The following is a 13,436-nucleotide window of genomic DNA, read 5'->3' as shown; positions in this document are numbered from 1 at the left end:
AAGAACTTGTGGACATATTTTCCAACCACCTCAAGGGCCATTTTGTGTGGGCAAAAAAAAAGGACCAAGGCAGAGTCTAAGATCAGGGTAGAATCTTCTGAGTAACAGGGAGGAGGGGAGAGGTGCAGAGATAATGAGGTAGCAGGGTGGTGAGAGGTGGAATAGCATGGCTGGCAATCCTGGCTGCACATTAGAATCACCTGGGGAAATTTCAGAAGTCCTCCTGCGCTGGTCCCCACTACAGATCAATTAAATCCGTATTTCTGAGATTGAGGCCCAGGTATAAATAATGTTTAACAGCTCTTCAAGTGCAGCCTGAGTTGTAAACCATGTAAAGGCAGAGGTGCTGGAGTCCAGCTGAGTCTGGGCTCCAGTCCAAACTATGCCAATTAAGTATCGTGGGATCTTAGGCAAGTTAATTAGCTTTTCTGTGCCTCATCCATAAAATGGGGATATTAATAGTACTTCCTCATGGGGTGGTTGTGAGGATCACCTGGGTTAATAACCCATGTAAATTCCTTGAACAGTTCCCTGCACAGTAAGTGCTGGGTAAATGTTACTATTGTGATTATTAGTAGCATTCGCTGGATTTTTCCTTCCTCCCCCTTTCCAAGTGCCTAAACCCAGAGAGGCGTGTGGCTTCCTGTGCCCCACCCTCCTTTTCCCTTGAGAAGAAGGTACATAGACTCTTCAGCATCCTGCTCAGTCTCTACAAGCCCTGCTGGCCCTCAGGTAAGCTGGGGAGCTGAGCTGTTGCCCCGAAATGGTGGACGTAGACATAGAAGAACCTCCTGCCTGTCGGGAGGTGGCCAGAGAAAGGAGCCCTCAGGGTGGGAGAGGAAGGGAAATTCCCCTCTGCCTCACAGGGAATTGAGAGACAGCATATTATATGTCACATGCCTTGCAGTTCCTTCAAGAAGCCTTTCCTGATCTCTATTTCTCTGAACGCCTATAATATCAACATGGTCCCTAAATTACCTGCTGCCATTTATTTACTTACTGTCTGTGTTTTCTTTCCTTCACACAGTAAGTTCTTTTAGAGACGATAACTATGTCTTCTGGGAGAAGTATCAGTAAATGGAGGGAGGGGAAGATGAGGAAGGAAAAAGGGATGTCTTGTTGGCATTATAGATACCTCTGTAAGCTTTAGAAACTTACATGTGTGTATTTGGAAATGTACTCTGGTTCTTTAACTCTCTCTTCTTTTCCCCTCACACCCCTACAACACCCCTTCCTCTAACCACCATTTTCACGGAAAAATAGCATGAGTCTTCTTTCTTCTGCTTTTACAGCAGAGGTTAATAAATTGTCACGATTACAGGGCATTCCCAGCTGATATTGATGAGGCAGGTACAGAAATCAGCTAATGGGTTATTTCCTATAAAGAAATGTGTTTTCCAAGCATAAAAGCAGTACTCCGTGGTAAAGTAGATTAAGTTTTTTCAAGCCTGCTGAGATAGAAGTTGGGGGGTGGGGGAGGATAAAGAATAAAATAATTAAACTATAAAACTAAACTATAAACAACTATAGGATTGTTGACGGAAGTCCTACACAAATTTTTTCCCTGTTCTCCAACATTAAAATAGTAATAATTTGAATAGAATGTATCTTCATTCACTGCTTTTAAAAACAAAATCCCTCTATTCTGCAAGTTTATAATTTGAATCCTAAAAGTTAAAAATCTTTTAAATGAAATATATTAAGCAAAAACATAGTTAAAGCCCCTGCTGTTTGTTAAGTGTGCTTTTATAGTAAATGTGGATGACAAAGGAGAACATGGTATTAATAGTTAAAACTGTGACAGTAAAGGGCCTAATTTCAGTAGCACTTGGGCTTAGTTTTCTAATATAGACACGAACATGATGGCTAAAAATTCTGGAAGGTGAGACCTGATCTCGTGTACACCCGTGGTATCAATACATGCTATCTTGTTAGCAAGCATCTAGATGCTAGAAAGAGGTCACTCTAGATTCCGATTTCTCCTCAGTTCATTCATTTCTGCCAATGCAGGGAATCCTGGAATTTAAGCCTTATAAGCTAGAAATATAATCAGCCCTAAACCTAAAAATTATTCTACAGAAATATGGCCTGGATGGTTAAGGTTATAATAACTGTTACTTACATAAATAGCTGATTTTATTGGTCTGGTTAAATGATTCCCATGTGTCCTTCTGAAACTTTCTGCAGTCATTCTTCATTGACTGCCATCTCAGCTATTTGAGAAGAAAAAAGTGATGTACTCAAGCCTTCTTCATCAATGAGCTCAGCCAATAACCCAATAGAGGGTTCAGTGGGCACCACTGACCTTCCCAGGAAAGCTACCAGCCTGAAAACGGAGAAAACATGGCACAGAGACACTGCAGTAAAATTCAAGAGACTAAAATAAACTCAGTGAGCCTGCCTGGTCGCTAAACACTGAATACATTTAAGTGCTATTTCGACAAGAGAGCATGGCGGCTTTTTAAGAATTTCATTTTTAAAACTCTAGTACGATTTTGTTCTTCTAACAGCATCATCCTGTGTCTGTGTTTGTTCCCAGTGAGGTCATTATTAAGTGAATTGAATTATTGTTCTGTTCAAATGACCTGTGAATTCAACAACGTGAGCCGAGCCCCAGCAAGAAATGTTTTATGTATTATTGGGAGATGGCCATCTGTGGCACAAACCGGGCCTCCCGACATGCAGAAATGTTGGGAGATAGTTTATGTTCAGTTTTATCTATGATCAGAATTCCATTTATAAGCTTTTTTTCATCCACTTGTCAACACTGTTCACTATAGCAACACTGAAAACGGCCAGAAATGAACAGATTTATCAGAGCAATGTGAGGTCAGACTGTATGTTTCAATTACTGTATATTGGATTTTTATCATACATTTTAAATTTTGTCCATAAAAATAAGAACAATATAGTAATAAAAATGGAAGTAGTTTTCTCTGATCAACTTCCAGTTATTATATGTTACAAAGTGAACAAGCTAGATTGCATGACTTTTATTAGATAATGTCTCACATTATACATGTATATTTTAAACATAACATTGGTTGTCCATGCCAAGAAACATGGATTAATTTTTTCAAGTCTGAAGAACACTGCTCTTCCCTTTCCTGCATGTATAATGAAACAGCATGGCAATATGTAAAGTTAAATTTTAAAATTGCAGATTATATTTAAACCACACCCTCCCAACCTTTTCATATCCTTTTCAAGTAAACTGTTGGTAATACTAGGGGAATGTCAGACCAAATGAATGATTTTACATCACCTAAATATACCCAGATATTCTGTATTACAGAATGAAATGATTTTAGGTATCTCTTCTGGCTGTATTTTGGTAGTTGTTGTTGTACTGATACCTCAGTTAACAATAGGCATCTCTTATAGTGAAGTATACAATATCACAAGTGAAAGAGGACTTTGACAAGCAATTTTCTTCTCTCCTTCTTTCCTTCCTGTCTTTCCTCCCTGCTTGCTTGTTTCCTTCCTCTCTTTCTTTTTTTAAAATAAAGACCTTCTAAATAGTATAAAGTAGTGTTCACTTTACACAAATAGCCGTGCAATTAAAATATATTCTGATTTTAATTTTATTTGTAAGTTGGGAGTGTTTGTTAGAGAAATGACTTGTATCTGCAAACAGGTAAAGAGATAAGCTTTGTTCACAAATGTATCCCGGGAGTCATACTACACTCACTCACCTTCAAAGTGTCATAATGAAAATGAGGATAATGATGATGATGATGATGATGGCGCAATAACTGGCGATCAACGAACATTTTGTGCCTGGAGCTAGGCTAAGTGTTTCACAGGCATTGTCTTATTTGCTCTTCACAATAACCCTATGAAAGCAGGTAATGTCATCTTTAGATGAGGAAACGGAGGCTTCAGAAGTGAAGAAACTTGCCCAAGGTCACTTACTAGGACCCCATCCTAGGTGTGTGTGAGCTCTCAGGGTGTGACCTCTCTTTGAGATATGATGGAAAGTGTAGACAATGTGGGACTATCTCCAATTTCCCCCAGTCAGTAGTGGAAGTCAAGCCAAGCAGAGGCCCGTGACTCTGCTGGGGCTGTGAGAGGCCTCAAACTTCTGATCTGGAAAGTGTCCACCCTGGGCTCGCTGCTTTTTCGGGGGCCTAAGGCCCTTGGCTCTAGTCCAGATCACTTCATCAAATCCTTGCTCTGTGCCTTCTCCATATCCACCTCTCTGGTACACTTTTGATTTTCTGGTGCAAAATATTTTGATTTAGTATTTGCTCGATGTTTCATACTGTGACTCTTCATTCTTGGTGTTCTGGAACACACATCTCCTACAATGGGCATGATGGAGTGTCCACTTCGTCCTAAATTCCCCAGCTTTTGTTATTGTTGTTCAGAGGATACCCTGATGGTACCAGAGATGGTGCCTCACCCACCAGTGGCCGAGAAAAAAGAGCTCTGCACAGTGGAAACAGCAGTGTCACTAGCTGACCTCCTGGGATTTGAACTGACAAGTGGGAGGGTGTTGATCAGAGAGGAGCAAATGGAGAATGGAACAGACACTCTGAGAAGAAGAGTTGACATGGAGAAGAGGCCAGGAGAGAGAGAGAGACCTACAGAGTAGCTGTCCCTGACCTGTCTCCTTTTTTGGTGGCTTTCCAGTTTGTCTCCACATATGTATCCTTGTGAGACCTGAGTGAGGCTCTGTTTCTTGCAGCTACAAGAGCCTGACAGCACATGTGAGCATCCCACCACCAAAACCCTTCCAAGCCTTCTTTCTTCCACCTCTGTCCTTGATGGTTTGATTATAAGAGGGTTACTAGTCACGATTCTTTCCTTTGCAAAAGCGACAGAAACCCAACTAAAATTACTTTAAGCAAGCAAGCCATCAAACAGCAAACAAACAGGGGTGGGATGGAGAAATGGGAGAAGTATGGAAGTTAGAAAGATACTGATAGAGACCACAGGACTGAAGAAATTGTTGCAGAACCCAAATAGCTCTGAGCCCTTAGTGACTAGAGGCAGAGACTTGTTGCTACCATGGTTCTCTTCCGCTCCTTCTTTTTGGCTTTCGTCTTCTTCATTCTCTTGCCTGTTCTACACTGTGGAGGGTATGGCTGATAGCAGCTCTTGGACACATTCTTACAGCTCTGTGACCAGAAATGAATGAGAACTTTCCCCACCAGTAAAATTACAAATTCCCACGGAAGAACTCTGATTGGCTGGGCTCTGGTCATGTGCCAAACGAATATTTGCCAAGGGAAGGGCACACATCCCTGTGGTCGTGGAGCATAATGCTCTGATTCTAAGCCCACCAGAAATATATGCTTGGAAAGGGGGAAGAGCAGTTCTCCAAGGGAACAGGAATGCCTCTCCGTGCAGACAGAACAAGTGCATCTGTGACAAGAGGTGTAGCTGTACAACTTGGCTGTATCATCTTCTGCTACAAAGGAGCAGAAGAGCAAATGGGCTCTTTGTCTAATTTCCCAAGGTCCTCATACAGACCTCTTCCACACTCCCTGCTCCCACCTCAGATCTTTGGCTCATCGCGGGGATGAGAATCATTACCTAGAACATTGACTCACCTCCACTTGGTAGTCATCCTCACCACCAGGCTCAGCAGCTTGAATGAATTTGAAGACCTCAGAAGAGGACAGTGGAGACTCTTTTCTTTATACTATGGGCTCTTAGAGTGGGATCCCTGGACCAGCAACATCAGCATCACCTGGATATCTGTTAGAAATGCATGTTTTCAGGCTTTACCCCAGACATGCTGGATCAGAGACTCTAGGTGTGGGGCCCAGGAATCTGTTTTAACAAACCCTTTAGGTGATTCTGAAGCAGGTTAAAGTTTGAGAATTTCTCCTTTAAGCCATCCTTTCAGTAGCCCCTTGTTTAGGTGATCTCTCCAAAACATTACTGAGGGAAGACTGTTGAGTCCAAGGATGTTGGCCTATCATCCCAACGTGTCTCTCTGTGTCCAATATGTGTGGCCACCATGCACTATGCCACTATGCATCCATCCATGGCCACCCGCATCCCCCAGATAGATCCCAGAGAGAGTCTAAAGGATAAGGGGAGGGCAGATGAAGCCGTTCTTTCATATGGCTTGTTCATGGCAAGGCATTCCTGCACTGAGAATGTGCACTTTCCTATACAGGCACACACACACACACATCTAAAGTGTACTGGGGGCACGGTGTCAGCCACACAGGCTCCTTGTGGCCCCGGAGACTTTAGGGTGGTTCTTGGATGAACCTCATCTTTCCCACATACCCAGTGGGACTTGCTTAAGAAACCTCATGGATTTAAAGAGGAAAACTGAGCCCCAAGTGTTTCCCTGCCCTGTTTTCCTTTTTATATTGTTAGAAATCTGAGATCATGTTTTTCCCCTGCACTGTGCTCGTCGTCATTATAGTATCTCGTAAGGGCTGTGCATACAGTAGGTGTGGAGATGACAAACTCTCATGGCTCCCATAGTTCTTGCTTCAAACCATCAGTTATGGTTTCTGGCCCATTTACTCAGAAATAGATATTTTCTTTGCATATCCCAAAGCTCCTAACATTAAAATATCCCACTTTACTACTAAACAAAATATAGCATTCTGAAGATTTCAAGAAGCTTTATATTTAGAATAAGTCATCGATATGTACAATATAGATCCATGTTTTGGACAAGTTAAATGATTCAAAACTAAAGATCATAAATCTTAAAAACAAACAACTTTTAGTTTTTGTCCTTAGAATCTTCTGGGTGCAAGAACCCTTGTACAATCATCTAATCCACAACTTCACCTTTAAGCTGAAACTGCTTCTGCCAGGAAGGAGTTCTCATCTCAGAGTAAAAGGATTTGCAAGCAAGGATTCATAACAGAAGTGCCATCTCAGCCTTATTGGTGGGATTGCAAAGTGATAATTTAATTTAATTACATGATAATTTAATATCCCTTGTGTTTCTCTGCAAGTACTTTGAGGACAGTGTTTGGAGTGGCAGCTAGGTCTTTGACAGCATAGTTATACTAGTGGAAGGTGAAGTTGTGCCCACAAATACTAGGTAGATTTTTTTTTTAACCTCAATCTCTGAAAACATTTAGCTCATGTGAAAAAACATTTGTTTACATGAAATAACATTCTTTGTCAAGGTCATTCATTTGCATTCTTATAGACAGAGTAGGACTTCCAGAGAATAGTGGAGAATTTATTTGCCCGACCAATGACTCAAGCTTTCTTCTCTGAAGTAGGAAGAAGAGACAGCCACTTCCTCGTTCCTTAGTTATACCACCAGTCCCCAACCCTAGCCCTAGAAACTGCCTAGAAATCTGTTGTCTTGGCTTCTTCAGTAATTCAGGGAGTAAAAGACAGATAGGACCTATGCCAGATTTCACTTTGTAGTGAATTATTTAAAATTGTTTAAAAGGATAAATATGCTGGAAATTAAATGTGACAGACTGTTAAAAATCACCCAAGGCAATTTTTAGAAATCTTCAGATTTCTTTTCTGCTACCTTGGGTAAGGAAAAATGGTGATGCTGATAACAAAGAGAGGAAAGTAAGAAGGAAAATTTAACTTGTTAATAGGAGGCTGAGTTTAGTTCCCACATGGTGACTTTGTAGTGTTACCCAGTATAGTGGGCACTATGGTGTGCCACCCAAATTCCATGGACAGGACCAAGGCACTTACTTCCCCAGCTATCAGGGTGTTACGTGTTTACCACTCACAGCTGAGTCCCTCCCCAGCAATTGCCCATAGCCAAAAGGCACTGTCTTGCCCTAAGTTATGTTTCTTTCACAGGGGTAGCCCACATCCAGTGACTGGTTAATGAGGTGGTACCAAGTCCTGGCTCCCTTGCCTCAGTTTGGTGGCCTGAGGGACCATCCACTTTCAGACTCGCGGTGGGATTGGCTGAAGCCTTGTTCCAGCCGCACCAATAGCTCAACTTGCCCTTCTGCCCATTCTGCTTTCCCTCATAAAATTACACACATATCTTCATCTCTGTCTGTTTCCTGAGGAATCAAAGCTAAGACACTATACAAAGGAACTAAACAAAGATGTTAATATAGAGTAGGGAGGGTAGGAAAGAGATGTAGAAGGAGTTCCTTCTTCACTACAAGTGAATTCACTACAAGTGAATTTATCTTAATAAATTTCCTTTAGGTTTTGTGGTTTGAATCTGTAGTATCCCTCAAGGCTGATTTTATGTATTAATGTAAATAACACCAGTATGAATCAATGAGTCAAGTATTTACTAAGCACCCATAAGATAACTAGTTTCTGACTCAAAATCTCCATTAATACTGCAGTTTGTTTATAACATAACCTATTGGTATTATTCAGATGATTTTGAGTTTTGATGATAACAAGCCCAGTTTTTAAAACTGCATAGAAAATAAGACCATGTAAATTCAAGGACTTAAAAGTGAGTTATTGACCCAGGGTGGACCTCATGTGGCAGTTTCCCATAAGCAACCAGAGTCACATACAACCAGCTCCTCATGAAATCTATTAAAAATGTACTTTTTGTTTTTTAATCACCTAATGAGACAAAGTTCCAGGTCAAAGTCCTCCGTGAAATGACTATATTCTGTGTGATCCAGACAGATAGCTCAGTTTTATAGATAATATCGTGAGAACCACGCAGGCAAGAGCCTGAGTGTAGCATCTCTCATCAAGAGCTGCCCTAATATTCTGCCGTTACCTCCCCTGGTGAGAGCCCGGTACACTGGCCTGGCTGGATGAGGGGGGACCACGGCATCGATGCCCGAAGCACACAACCTGCAGAATGGGTTCCGTGAATCATCTCATTTCTGCAAGCCCAGCTGTTCAGGCTCTGCTCACTTTCCAGTATGTCCTGCAGGCTTGGGTTTGGGAACTCAGAAAAATAGCTAATTATCCCAGTGTTTATTTATTTGGGGGGGGTATTTATTTATTTATCGGAGTATAGTTGATTTACAAATGTTGTGTTAGTTTCAGGTGTACAGCAAAGTGATTCAGTTATACATATACATATATTCATTCTTTTTCAGATTCTTTTCCCATATAGGTTATTACAGAATATTAGGTAGAGCTCCCTGTGCTATACAGTAGGTCCTTGTTGGTTACCTATTTTATATATAGTAGTGTGTATATGTTAATCCCAAGCTCCTAATATCCCAGTGTTTTAAAATGATGAAGAATCACACATTCCCTAAACCTCCTCATTATTTCAACTCTGGGGCCTCCAGAATCCATGGTGTTTGCTGTATGATGCAGCACATCTCAGCCATGACAGACCACGTGTACTAGAATTTTGCAGAGGAAGACAGTGTACAGAAGATGAATTTTAGTAGTTTCTCTCTCTCTTTTTCTGTAATTTGATATTAAAATAGTGATTTAACATTTTAATGTGGCATAGTTGACAATGCAGTTTTGTGCAATGAAAACATAATTGCTATAACATTTTAAAATATTTCATTACGGCATTTTTAATAATAAAAACAGTAAAATGCTTTTGCATTTTAGACTCAGCCTAAACTTTGATAATCATTCTTATTCAAATGACAGGATGCGGAACACTTGAATGTTGTACATATATATCCATGAATGATTTAGGGGAACTATGAAATTATATTAAATTTGAAGAATACAGTTTAGTGTATGAGAGAAAAAACCCTAATGACTTCACAGGAGAAATATTTATTGGAATATCGTGTTACCTTTGTTTGTAGCATAATGGTCTCAGAGGGACCAAGTGAGATTGTTTTGATGGTAAATTTATTACATAGTTTTTAGGGGGCTGGGCCTGAGGGATCTTCTTGGAAAGGGTTTTGTGATCCCAGAAGCTATAAGGAACTTTGGCCTCTCACAGAGAGAGGCTCCACAGAGTGAATCCATGTCCTTGGAGAACCAAAACAGATGCTGCTGGGGGGAGCAAATGTTTCAAGTTGGTGTCAGCTCACCAAGAAAGGGAGCAAATAGCACATATTTCACTTCTGTCAAAAATGCAGTATTTCCTTTCGGATAGCAACTCCAAAGCATTCTTTGTTTCTTCTCATTAAAAGCTCAGACTCGAGCACTGAACTGCTTCAGCTGGATTTCTGGTTCTGCCATTTGCTGGCTGTTTGACCGTAGCAAGTTACTTGACCCTCCTGAGCCCATTTCCCCATCTGCAAAACAATAATAGGACTTACCTCATAGCGGTATAATGGGGACTAAATGAGGTGTGGATATGTGGCCCTCAGGTACAAGTACCGTGCCTTGGCACATGCTAAACTCTCCAGCAATGGTAGCCATTGTTATTACATTTGAGCCTTGAACCACACAAGGGCTGGAACTTAAAGTCGGCCCTCTGAGTACATAGTTTCTCCTGATCAACAATGATTTAATCAACTGCAGATCGTGCAGTAAAGTAGTATTTACTGTTGAAAAAAATCTGCCTATAAGTAGACTGTGCAGTTCAAACCCATGTTGTTCAAGGGTCAACTGTATTATAAGTAACCCTTTTTTTTTTAATTGAAGTATAGTTGATTTACAATGTTGCATTAATTTCTGCTATACAGCAAAGTGATTCAGTTATACATATATATACACATTCTTTTTTTAATATTCTTTTCCCTTATGGTTTCTCATAGGATACTGAATATAGTTCTCTGTGCTATACAGCAGGACCTTATTGTTTATGCATTCTATATATAATTGCTTACATATGCTAACCCCTACCTCCCACCCCATCCCTCCCCCTCCCCCCTCCCCCAGGAACTCTTTTTTAAGGCACTGTTTTGTTGACATATGTGTGGGGAAGGATCCACAAGGGCATGATTTGTGAAACAGAGTCTGTACTTTAATGCCTCCAACTCCAGGTTCACTCCTACAGATAGGGCCAGCGTGAGGCCAGAGGTGCATGATCTCTCTCGTGGTCACTGCACACCCTGGAGGTTTAGGGGAGCCAGTCTATGGCAGAGTCCCCGAGATAGCAGAGGACCTTCCAGGCTCTTCTGTCTCACTACTCACATCTCCAGCACAGGCCCCAGAGAGCCCCGATATGCCTATGCCGGATGGGCTGGGGCACAGTGACCGTGTGGCAGAGGCCACCTAAGGAGAAAATGCCCCTCTCCCAACTGCCCTTGCAAGAATTTGCTGGGCTCCTTTCCTCTGCAGCTCTTTTCCACCTCTTGACCCTCCTCTGTCAGCTTAGCCTCATCCCAGGCCTGTGACCAATCTTGTTCTTATTCAGAGGAAACTGAAGAATAAGAACAACTTTGGTGATTCCACATCAGGACCACCCTGTTCTTTCTTTGGCTTTATTTGTGCCAGTTCTAGTAAGGATAATATGAACAATAATAACTAATATTTTTAACGCCTACTCTGTGCTAGCCCTATTCTAAGCACTTTATGTTTTCCATTTGCTTCTCACAAAAGCCCTATGAGGTAGGCATTGTTATTTTTCTCATATTGCAGATGAGGAGACTGTAGCACAGAGAGGCTAGGTAACTTGACCAAAGTCACACAGGTAGTGAGTGACAGAATGGAGATTTGAGCCCAGGCTGGCTGGCTGTACAGGCCACGTACTTAACTACTTGCCCCCTAATAAGCTTCTCCTTTATTCCTCTGTCTCAGACTGCAGCTTGTTCTCCCATTCTAAATATCATGACTCCAACTTGTTCTGTCTGCCTGAATTCTACGGTGAAGAGCTGCCTGGGGTCTTAGGTCCTCACCATAGTGTCCCCAGGAGCTGGAGTGCTGACCCTGAGTCCTAGGGCAGTAGCCCTGCTCCTTCCACCCAATTTTAGGCCTCTCTGCCCTGGATCCCTACTCAGGATGCTGCCTAATGCCTGTCTCAGAACATTCCAGATACTGCCTTTCTGGCTGGGTTCCCTCCTTCACCCATGGGGACTTTGGTCTCCAAGCCCCTCGCTCACCTACACTGGACATTCCACATCTGGGCTCCAGCAACTCCAGGAATAGTTCCAACTACAATGGCCCAAGCTCCATTCCTGAAGGTGATCTGCTGGGGCTTCTCTCTGCAAGGAGTGCCCTGGCCGTGGAAGAGAGTGACAGAGAAAGTGACCACATCATTTTTACACCCACTAATTCTTTCCCCTCCTTCCACAGCTGAGTCTGGAAGGGGCCTTTATAGGGAGCCAGCATCTGAGCTTTCTCAAGGTACACTGCCTGAGCAGAGACTCCCCCAGAAGTTCCTCTGGACTAGCACGTGTTAGGGTTGCTGGTCTGTTCCACATGTGTAGACAGGCTTCTAACGGTATAGACAAGAAGAGAGAAGATGACTAAGCCCTTCAAAGACCAGTTAAAAGTATTCAGTGTGTCCTTAGACTGCACCATTTTCCTTGGAGTAGGAAAGAGGAACTTAGGCTTACTGTATGAAAATGATCAGCTGGACGCTTTTCTATTTAATGTCCGAGATATCGAAATGTCAAGTGTCCCATGACGTTTTGTTAGGCCAGTGGAAACTAACTGAGTAATAAAATAAGGGACTCCTTAGCCATGAAGGCACATATTTGACGAACAGGTCAGAAAAATTCCCCTGTCTGAAAGGCAGAATGTTAAACATTTTGAGAGGTGGTAGATTCCCAACGTAGAAGGTGACAGGGCCACCACTTAAGATAATTAGCCTCCAGAGCAGGAACACACATGTCCCAGAGTCAAGGATGTCCCTGACATGAGAGGAAGACCTGGGACATCAGAGCTGCCTACAGACTCAAAGTATAGTCTGCAAAGCCCTGGAGACAGGCACAGGAAGTCCTTAAAAGGAAAAACGCAGCCCTGGTTGGTTCAACTGGGGGAGTGTGTAGAAAGTTGGAGAGAGTGAAGGTCAGAGCAGAGTTGTTAAGATCAGCAATCATAAAGGAAGATATTTTCAGATTATATTCACCAAAAAATTAAATTCTCTGTAAAGCTAAGGGCACAATAAACAAAATTAAAAGTTAAACAACAAGCTGGTTATAGGGGTCTCTTTCTTTCTATCTCTGTCTCTCCCTATCTCTTTGCCTAGCCTCTGACTTCCTATTTTTGTTTGCAGAATTCTCCACTGTATGACTCTAGGTGAAACACAGGGTCTACTTTCCAACTCAGGAGATGAAAACTCCCCATATTCACTCTCTCAGCCCCCTGGCAACTAGGATGCAGGCTATGACAGGGGCTCCCCAGTAAGACACTCTGAATCCGGGACAGAGAACAGACCACTCCAGGGCCAGTGCGGGCAAATGTGCCGGAGTGGCTTTCAGCATCTAGTGTCAGTATTGGCAGGGTCCTCACCAGTCATTCCTAAGTTTGGTTTGGGCTGCCCTCTGCCCGGCCTCCCTTAGTGCTGCTCTATTTTCAGAGTCCAGTTTCCTAGCTTTTCAAATGATTCTGTGATCTAGCAAATATCCTTTCAAAACATTCATTTTCTGCTGGAATGAGCAACTTTCTGTTGCATGCACCCAAGAACCCCTGACAATACACTGGGAAACCTACTTACAGCATTTTAC

The 13,436-nt window shown here is 42.2% G+C and overlaps 1 long non-coding RNA gene across 2 annotated transcripts in view; it reads left to right on the top strand.

Annotated features, from left to right (window-relative positions):
• The first annotated feature begins 628 nt into the window (after positions 1-628).
• LOC133089803 (uncharacterized) overlaps positions 629-13,436 on the top strand; it is a 62,147-nt gene continuing 49,339 nt past the window's right edge. For both annotated transcript variants that reach the window (XR_009700745.1, XR_009700744.1), the window contains exon 1: positions 629-732. This is a non-coding gene — a long non-coding RNA (uncharacterized LOC133089803). The remainder of the gene's footprint in view (positions 733-13,436) is intronic.

The sequence above is a fragment of the Eubalaena glacialis genome, chromosome 4, assembly GCF_028564815.1.
Source record: "Eubalaena glacialis isolate mEubGla1 chromosome 4, mEubGla1.1.hap2.+ XY, whole genome shotgun sequence".
Lineage (NCBI taxonomy): Eukaryota > Metazoa > Chordata > Mammalia > Artiodactyla > Balaenidae > Eubalaena > Eubalaena glacialis.
Note: the sequence above shows the minus strand (reverse complement) of the source record. Positions and strands in the feature narration are given on the sequence as shown.